At 36.8% G+C, this 10,917-nt stretch overlaps 1 pseudogene; it reads right to left on the minus strand.

The window, feature by feature from the left end:
• Positions 1-714, minus strand: part of LOC127135202 (NAD(P)H-quinone oxidoreductase subunit 5, chloroplastic-like) — a 2,421-nt pseudogene extending 1,707 nt beyond the window's left edge.
• Between the last annotated feature and the right edge of the window lie 10,203 nt (positions 715-10,917).

Here is a 10,917-nt window from a genome sequence, read left to right on the forward strand (position 1 = left end):
AAGATGGATGTGTATATTCCATACAAAAAAAGTAAATAAAGAATAAAAAATATTTAGATTCTTGATGAATTTTGTTTCTTATTCGTTTGTTTTATCTCTTTTGTAAAGGGGTTCGGTTAATAAAAAAGTGGATATAGAAATAGAATTGGATATTCTTAACTGTTCTGAATCTTTGCACAATGGTCCTAATATTGGAAAGTACAAAGTGAAAACCGGCCAATAAGAAAATTCCTAGTGAAACAAAATATTATTAAAAGTAATATATTCATTAACTAACAACATTTGTTTATTTGATAGAAATTATAAAAATAATATAAAATAATATTTTTTTTATTTAGAAACATTAGTTCCTTTTTGAACTAATTGATTATTTTACATTACAATAAAAAGAGATCCATATATATCTATTATCTATGAAAAATTTGGAAAATGTTTAGAATATTCAATATTTTTACTTTACCTTTGGATCGGAAAAAAAAAAGAGTTAATTCAGATAGATAAGACATACGGAATAATTCGTTTTCATTTACAGAACAAATGTCTTTCACATCAAACTATAGCAACGAAAAAACTATACTAATTGTATTCCAGTTCCAAAAAAACGCACTTCTATATCAAAAAAAAAATCGTAAGAATTTTTGAAAAAAAAAAGGATATACGGCAGGATTGAAAGCCTTTTCATTAGCTGAATCCATTTTCACAGGTAACTCAAAAGGTTTTAACTCAAAAAGTTTTGGTTCAAGTAACTCATAAGGTTTTAACTCAAAAGGTTTTGGTTCAGGTAACTCAAAAGATTTTTTTTGTAAGAAAAAAAATATTGGACTAGAATACTATGAATTAGCTCGATTCAAAGAGTATTCTTTAATAGTCATTTTACACTAATAGTATTTACTAATACTATATATAGAATAGTAAACATCTATTTAGAATATATTATATATTATAGAATAATATATAATATATTCTAAATATATCTATAATCTAATTTTTTTGAATGAGTCATAAGCAATTACAAAAAAATATTCTTTTTCATTACTGGATTGAAGTCAAAACGAGATAGTTCTAGTTTCAACAATGTTTTTTTTTAAATTTGAAAAAGTCAAAATTGAAAATAATAATAATAATAATAGAAATAAATATAGAAATCAAAACGTTGTTTTACTTAAATATAAAATGATTCCATATATAATATATTTCTATATTCATATCTTTTCAATATTTAGAAAAAATGAGATTACTTTTTTTTTTATTATGAATTTATATAATAAATGTTTAGTAAAGAAATGTACTCAATAAATATAGGCCTTTACTTTATTCAATCTCGACGATTGAATAAAGAATTGGTTATTATGATTTCGAGTAAGCTGTTGCTATGGTGAAATTGGTAGACACGCTCCTCTTAGGAAGCAGTGCTAGGGAATCTCCTATAATGAATTCAATTCCCTATTTCTATTCCGAGTATATATATATATATATATATATATATATATATATATATATATATATATATATAATATATATATATATATATATATATATATATATATATATATATATATATATATATATATATATATATATATATATATATATATATATATATATATATATATATATGATATTTTCAACTTTAGAGCATATATTAACTCATATATCGTTTTCCCTGATATCAATTGTTATTTCAATTCATTTGATAACCTTATTAGTCAATGAAATTGTAGGATTATATGATTTGTCCAAAAAAGCCATGATAATAACTTTTTTCCGTGTAACGGGATTGTTAATTACTCGTTGGTTTTTTTCGGGACATTTACCATTTAGTGATTTATATGAATCCCTAATCTTTCTTTCATGGGGTTTTTCCATTTTTCATATGGTTCCTTTTTTTAAAAAGGATAAAAAGCTTTTAAGTACCATAATTACACCAAGTGTTATTTTTACCCAAGGCTTTGCGACTTCGGGTCTTTTAACCAAAATGCATCAATCCGTAATATTAGTACCCGCTCTACAATTCCATTGGCTAATGATGCACGTAAGTATGATGATACTGGGCTATGCAGCTCTTTTATGTGGATCATTATTATCTGAAAATTTTACCTTGTACCCCTACAATTAACCCCATACCCCTACAAAAATTTAAAAATTCCCATTTTACCCTTAATTGGTTTTAACCAATTTACCATTTCATTTTTACCATTCAGTTGAAAATTGCAAAAATTACACTTTCACACCCCTCGCACCGGAACTCCTGCAAAAAGACTTCCGGTATGTATTTTTCCAAACCAGAAGACTTTAGGAAAGACTTCCGGAACACAAAAAAAGCAAACCGGAACACTTAAGGAAAGAGTTCCGGTTCACATAAAAAAAATTCAAAATTTTTTGCATACCGGAACTCTTTGGAGAAGTGTTCCGGTATGTATTATGTGTGTTCCGGAAGTCTTTCTTTAAGTCTTCCGGTACGTTTTTTTTATTTTTTTTTATTTTTTTTTTACAGAAATGGAAAATCTTCCCAAAATATGTGTAGATACTACTGATGCGTTTATGACGACGGAAAGATTTGGTACACGAGAAGAGGTTATCAGATGGATTAAAGAGGTTGGAATCGACAATAAAGTAACTGTTATTATCAGTCGTTCAGATACTGAAACGGGGAAGAGAGGGAGAAGTAACAAAATAATATTTGGCTGTGATAAAGGTGGGAAATACAAGATTAGTGATAGTGGTACCCAAAGTGCGTCCAAGAAATGTGGATGTCCATTTAAAATCAGGTCGACTCCGGCGAAAGATGGATCTGGTTGGAAGATTGATGTAAAATGTGGGTTACATAATCATGGTTTACCTGATAGATTAGAAGGTCATTCGTTTATTGGTAGGTTGACCACAGATGAGAAGCAACATGTCGCTGATTTGGCAAAGAGACATGTAGCACCTAGAAACATTTTGCTTTCCTTGCAAGACAAGTTTCCTAAGAATGTCACTCGGATTACGCAAGTATACAAGCATAAGAGTGTGATAGAAAAAGAGATAAGAGGTCCAAGGAGTGAGATACAACATCTGTTTAAGCTTATTGAGGATGCAGGATATGTGTATTGGAGTAGAAAAAAGGATGACTCAGAAGTGGTGAGAGAGATATTTTGGGCACATCCTGATTCAGTTAAGTTGTTGAATATATTTCCGATTGTGTTAGTTATGGATAGCACCTACAAGACAAACAAATATAGACAACCTTTGTTTGAAATTGTTGGCATGACATCGACTGAGTTGACTTTTGCTGTTGGATTTGCGTATATGGAGTCTGAGCAAACAGAGAATTTTTGCTAGGTATTGGAGAAATTAAAAGAGTTGTTTGTGAAGAAAGACATGTGTCCACAAGTGATTTTGACAGATAGAGATCTTGCTTTGATGAAAGCAATTGAAGTTGTGTTTCCCAACTCGATTAATTTGCTATGTAGATTTCACATTAACAAAAACGTTGGTGCCAAATGCAAACAACATGTGGTGAATGACCTGCAAAAGACGATAGACACATTATGGATGGAAGTTGTCTGGGCTAGTGATGAGGTTGAGTATGGTCAGCGATTGCATCAACTTGAGCAAGCATGTGTTGATTATAGTGGATTTATTAATTATGTGAAAGACACATGGTTGACTCCACATAGGCATAGATTTGTTGGAGCATGGATTAATCGAGTCCTACATTTGGGTAACACAACGACTAATCGGTACGTCTTATAATTTTATATTTGATATTATTTTTATGTTTTTTTTGTGTTATTTTGACTATCTGATATTTTTAATATTTGATATTTTCAATATCTAATGGTATTTTTTATATCTGATATTTTTAGGGTTGAATCTGCTCATTGGAAGTTAAAGCAGATGTTAGGAAACAGTATAGGTGACATGGTCAAATGTTGGGAAGCCATGAATAACAACTTGAGGTTACAACTGGGAAACATTAGAGCTTCATTTCAAAAGAGTTTTTACGAAGTTGAGAACGCGCACGTAAGTCCTTTTTATGGTTATTTGCGTGGTTCCGTATCTCGAGCTGCTTTGAGACGTATTGCTGAAGAGTTATTGAGAGTTGATTATGTTGGAACTAACAGGCAAATATGTGGTTGTACTCTTAGAACATCTTATGGGTTACCTTGTGCTTGTGAGTTAGGAAGATATAGAGTAGGTGGTATACCGATACCCATTGATGCTGTTCATGTTCATTGGAGGAAACTAACTATGGAAGTTGAGTTAGAGATAGGTGAAGATGATGGATCAGAGGTGGATATGACGGCTGCAATGGATGAGTTGTGGAGACGATTTAGGTCATTAGATGTTGTTGGGAAAAGGGCATTAAGGAGTAGGGTATGTGAACTAGCATACCCAACAATGACAACATTGTGTCCACCACCTGAGAAAATAAAAACCAAAGGAGGAGTGAAGAAGAAAGGGAAAAAACCAGCAGATTATGATGTTTATAGGGACCCTTTGTAACACCCTTCTAAATACCCCAATAATTTAATTCAATATCAAAATACAACATCAGAGTAATTATGCCCTTTAAGGGTGTCACACAAAATATTCACACCGTTCAACAAATATAGAGGTCATGCTCTTTTATTAATTTAAAACTTAAACAATTGCATAAAACACAGCGGATATAATTTCATCAATCATGTAAAACATTACATGGAAAATGGTTCTCAACCAATAATAAAACATTCAAAACAAGTTAGGACAACCCATCCCGATGTTACATCTATCAGAGCACGACCCACTACGGAGACTACACTAGACTCCAATAATTAGCTCCTACTCAACTCGTTTCTCGTTACCTGAAAAATAAGTGTAAGGGTGAGTTCCTCAATCAATATAACGAGCATTATACAACATTATGTAATGTTAAGTAAATAACGCATCAAATCACCCTAACCAGACCACATACTCAATAACAGCAGTATCAACTCAACATCATACTTAACAGTAACATATAGCATATGTATAATCTCAAACCATACTCAATGACCACACAACAATACCAACACAAACACACGTGTAATATTGGAATACATCCATTCATATTACACGCCATACATATATTATGCAATGAGACTCCATGCATGCGGTACCGACTATTTGTGAACATATAGTTCAACCTCACCGTCCAAACCCAGGCACGGCTACCAAGCTCACTAGTCCCACTCATTTGAGACATAGTGACTCACTCACTAATTCCTCACTATGGGAATTAGCTACCACCCCAAATGGGCCATGAAATGCACGCTAATCACCTAGCATGCAAACAATCAACAACAGTCCAATAATGACTAACTCACTAATTCCTCACTATGGGAATTAGCTACCACCCCAAATGGGCCACAATGTGCAAGCTAATCACCTAGCAAATGCAACATCAACAACAATTCAAGAATAGACACATGCCCACACTCTAAGCAACAAAACAGTCTATTCACAATGCCTACATAACTGATACATTCACAGCATCATGTATAGCATCACACATCATTAACACATTTTATCACAACAGCATATCATGTCATGCCACAAAATCAAACACAGTATTAGCACCCTCTACTAATACCTATGCTACTCAAAACAATGGGAAATGATCCCTACTACATCATGCATCAGCTAAGTCACCTCACTCAGCCTAAACAGCCAAACTGCACAACTACAGTTCAGAAAAATCATCAATTCTGCCCATACGCGTATTGCCCATGCCATACGCGTATTGCCCACACCTGACCAAAGTCCATACGCGTAACGCCCATGCCCATACGCGTATCACCAGAGACCAAAACACGTTCAAAACCTCATCTCTTTCACTCATACGCGTATGACATACACCATACGCGTACCACATCCAGGGATACGCGTATCACACGCGTATGGCGCGTACCAGCGCCAAAACTCCCCTTTTCCAAGCCATTCCATACGCGTATTGCCTAGTGCCATACGCGTACTAGCCCATCTCATACGCGTATTGCCTAGTGCCATACGCGTATGACCAGAGACCACAATTCCAGATCTGTCATGGTTTCTCTGCTACGAATTCTCAGATCTACACTTCCACAATCCAATTTTTCATACACTTTCGTTCGTTTTATCAATTACAACTCAGATACATTCAACCTCTCAAATCGCTAACCTTACTACATCTAATTCCTACGAATTTCATCGATTATCGTTCAATTTCGTTCATCCCAACATTTCACAGATTTTCAGCATACATCAATCCAATCAGAGGTAAAACAATGATTATTACTACCCAGTACATATTATCACATAATACCCTTTAACCGATGATAAACCCCCCTTACCTGAGTAAATCCGGCAAATTCTGCAACTTCAAGCTCTTCCTTTTCTCTTGCTCTGCCTTTTGCCCTTTTTCCTCTTTCAACCGCTTCTCTCTGTTTTCCTTTTCACGTGAAAACCCTTTTTACCAAAAATGGGACTTTTTGTTATTCCAACTTATTTATTCCAATAAATAATTATCCCAATAATTATTATTCCAAAATAATAATAATAATAATAATTCAATTATTTAATTAAATTAATAACTATATTATTAACTCCATTTAAATAATTATTATATTATTATCGGGGTGTTACAACTCTCCCCCACTAAAAGAGTTTTCGCCCTCGAAAACATACCTCAATCGAACAACTCCGGATAGGACTCCTTCATCTGGCTCTCCAGTTCCCAAGTCACATTGCCACCTGCTGGTCCTCCCCAAGCTACCCTCACCAAGGCAATCTCTTTACCCCGCAATTGCTTCAACTCTCGATCCTCGATCCTCATAGGTGATGTTTCAACAGTCAGGTTATCTCTCACCTGTACATCATCTACTTGGACTACATACGACGGATCATGAATGTATCTCCTCAACTGAGACACATGAAAAACATCATGCAAATTCGCAAGCGACGGCGGTAAAGCGATACGATAGGCCACTTCCCCTATCCTCTCCAAGATCTGATAAGGACCAATAAATCGAGGTGTCAACTTCTTCGACTTCAAAGCTCGACCAACACCAGTTATCGGAGTAACACGAAGAAACACATGATCTCCCTCTTGGAACTCAAGTGACTTCCTCCTCTTATCATGATAACTCTTCTGACGACTCTGAGCAATTCTCATCTTATCCTGAATCATCTTAATCTTTTCTGTAGTTTGTTGAACAATCTCCGGTCCAACCACAGCACTCTCACCGGACTCATACCAACATAAAGGTGTCCGACATCTCCTACCATACAAAGCTTCAAACGGTGCCATACCAATGCTCGAATGAAAACTATTGTTGTAGGTAAACTCAATCAAAGGCAAATAACAATCCCAAGCACCTCCTCTTTCCAAAACACAAGCTCTCAAAAGATCCCCCAATGACTGAATCGTCCTCTCAGTCTGACCATCAGTCTGCGGATGATATGCAGAACTCAATCTCAGCTTAGTTCCCAAAGCCCTCTGCAAACCTTCCCAGAACTTTGATATAAATCTAGGATCTCTGTCCGAAACAATACTCGACGGAATACCATGCAAACTTACAATCTTCTCAATATATAACTCAGCTAATCTCTCCAACGGATAATCCATTCTAATCGGAATGAAATGAGCCGACTTCGTCAATCTATCAACAATCACCCAAATAGCCTCAAAATTCTTACTTGTCCTCGGCAAACCAGAAACAAAATCCATACTGATACTATCCCACTCCCACTCTGGAATAGCCAACGGTTGCATTAGCCCAGACGGCTTCTGATGCTCAATCTTCGACTTCTGACAAGTCAAACAGGAATGAACAAAACCCGCAATTTCTCTCTTCATTCCCGGCCACCAAAATAACTTCTTCAGATCATGATACATCTTCGTAGCCCCAGGATGAATACTCAAGCCACTACGATGTCCTTCTTCCAGAATACTCTTCTTAAGCTCAGTAACATCCGGAATACACACCCGATCACCAAATCTCAAAACACCATTCTCATCAACTCTGAATTCACCACCTTGGCCTTGATTCACTAAAGTCAACTTATCGACCAAACGCATATCGGATTTCTGACCCTCTCTGATCTCATCCAAAATACCACTCGTTAACTTCAGTATTCCCAATTTAACACTATTGTGAGTACTCTCACATACCAAACTCAAGTCTCTAAACTGCTCAATTAAATCCAATTCTCTAACCATTAACATAGACATATGCAATGATTTCCGACTCAATGCATCAGCCACCACATTTGCTTTACCCGGATGGTAATTCAAACCAAAATCATAATCCTTCAGAAATTCTAACCATCTCCTCTGTCTCATATTCAGCTCTTTCTGATCAAACAAATACTTTAAACTCTTATGGTCACTGAAAACTTCAAATCTTGACCCGTACAAGTAATGCCTCCATAACTTCAGAACAAACACCACAGCTGCCAACTCTAAATCATGTGTCGGATAGTTCCTCTCATGAACCCTCAGTTGCCTCGAAGCATAAGCTATAACCTGCTTATTCTGCATCAACACACCACCTAAACCCAACAATGAAGCATCACAGTAACCTCAAATGATTCCGACGGACTCGGTAATATCAGAATAGGAGCAGTAGTCAATCTTCTCTTTAACTCTTGGAAACCTTCTTCACACCTTGAGTCCCAAACAAACGCTTGCCCCTTTCTAGACAACATTGTCAACGGTAACGCCAACTTGGAAAATCCCTCTATGAACTTCCTATAATAACCAGCCAACCCAAGAAAACTTCGAATCCTAGCAACCGACTTCGGAGCTTCCCACTTAGATACCGCTTCTATCTTAGAAGGATCAACAGCCACACCACCTCTTCTAACCAAAATTCACATTTAGAGAGTTTAGCAGACAACTTCTTTTCCCGTAGAACTTCTAAAACCACTCTCAAATGCTCAGCATGCTCTTCTTCAGATTTAGAATACACCAAAATGTCATCAATAAACACCAACCATTTCATACCCAAGATAACATCAATCTGCACAAGGGGAAGACACACTAGGTCCATCCCAAAGTCTCTACCAAAAATACTCAAAAGGACATTTTAAACAAACTGAAGTAATAGTCATTGAACCCTTCGCAGGAGTATCAATCACCATACTTCCATGCATTCAGATATCTCTAATTTAAGTTTCACAGCACAATCCGAAGATATAAAGGAATGAGTCGCACCAGTGTCAATAATAGCTACAAGGGAAAAGCCATTAATATAACACGTACCTCGGATCAACGATCATCTGCAGAAGTCTCAGAACCCGATAAAGCAAAGACCTTGCCTTCCGACTGATTCTCTTTCTTCGGCTTAGGACACCGTGAACTGATATGACCCACCTCTCCACAGTTGAAACAAGTCGCAGTCTTCAACCGGCACTCTGCAGCCAAGTGACCACCTTTTCCACACTTGAAACACTTCTTCTCAGCACTGGTACACTCATGGACACGATGTCCAGCCTGACCACATCTGGAACACTTAGCAGGAGCACTAGAGTCTCCCCCACTAGGTCTCTTCATCCCATTCTGTCTCTGGAAACCTCTGCCAGCTGCATACGGTTTCCCACGATCATTCTGATTCTTGCCTTTCCTATCAACCCTCTGCTGATAGCTTTCCGCTCTGGCCTTGGTATCCTGTTCAAACATTCTGCAACAGTCGACCAAGTTAGAAAACACTCTGATCCGCTGATACCCAATAGCCTGCTTGATCTCGGGACGCAACCCGTTCTCAAACCTCACGCATTTTGAAAATTCTCCAGTAGCCTCATCATAGGGAATGTAATACTTCGACAGCTCTGTGAACTTAGCAGCATATTCAGTAACAGACCGATTGCCCTGCTTCAATTCTAAGAACTCTATCTCTCTTCTTCCTCTGACCTCCTCTGGAAGGTACTTCCTCAGAAATCTCTCTCTGAACACCGCCCAAGTGACCCCAGCACTTCCGGCAGCTTCCAACTCAGTGCGGCTAGCAACCCACCAATCATCTGCTTCCTCTGACAGCATCTGCGTACCGAGTCTGACCTTCTGGTTCTCGGCACACTCAGTCACTCGGAAGATCCTCTCGATCTCCTTCAACCACTTCTGAGCGCCATCTGGATCGTATGCTCCCTTGAACATTGGAGGATTGTTCTTCTGGAACTCACTCAGTTGACGAGCAGCTCCCATTCCCACAACATTCGGATTTCCCCCAAGTACTCTAGCTAGCATACCCAGAGCCTCAGCAATCACAGCATCGTCTCTACTTCTTCCAGCCATCTCTATTCTGAAAACCCAACAAACCAAAACAATAAGTACTGATAGGGTTACACAACACCTATCCAGTACAGGGGAAACAGAATAATTACGACTCGACTCGATCGACTATGCTCTGATACCACTAATGTAACACCCTTCTAAATACCCCAATAATTTAATTCAATATCAAAATACAACATCAGAGTAATTATGCCCTTTAAGGGTGTCACACAAAATATTCACACCGTTCAACAAATATAGAGGTCATGCTCTTTTATTAATTTAAAACTTAAACAATTGCATAAAACACAGCGGATATAATTTCATCAATCATGTAAAACATTACATGGAAAATGGTTCTCAACCAATAATAAAACATTCAAAACAAGTTAGGATAACCCATCCCGATGTTACATCTATCAGAGCACGACCCACTACGGAGACTACACTAGACTCCAATAATTAGCTCCTACTCAACTCGTTTCTCGTTACCTGAAAAATAAGTGTAAGGGTGAGTTCCTCAATCAATATAACGAGCATTATACAACATTATGTAATGTTAAGTAAATAACGCATCAAATCACCCTAACCAGACCACATACTCAATAACAGCAGTATCAACTCAACATCATACTTAACAGTAACATATAGCATATGTATAATCT

This window comes from Lathyrus oleraceus, chromosome 4 (genome assembly GCF_024323335.1).
Source record: "Lathyrus oleraceus cultivar Zhongwan6 chromosome 4, CAAS_Psat_ZW6_1.0, whole genome shotgun sequence".
NCBI lineage: Eukaryota > Viridiplantae > Streptophyta > Magnoliopsida > Fabales > Fabaceae > Lathyrus > Lathyrus oleraceus.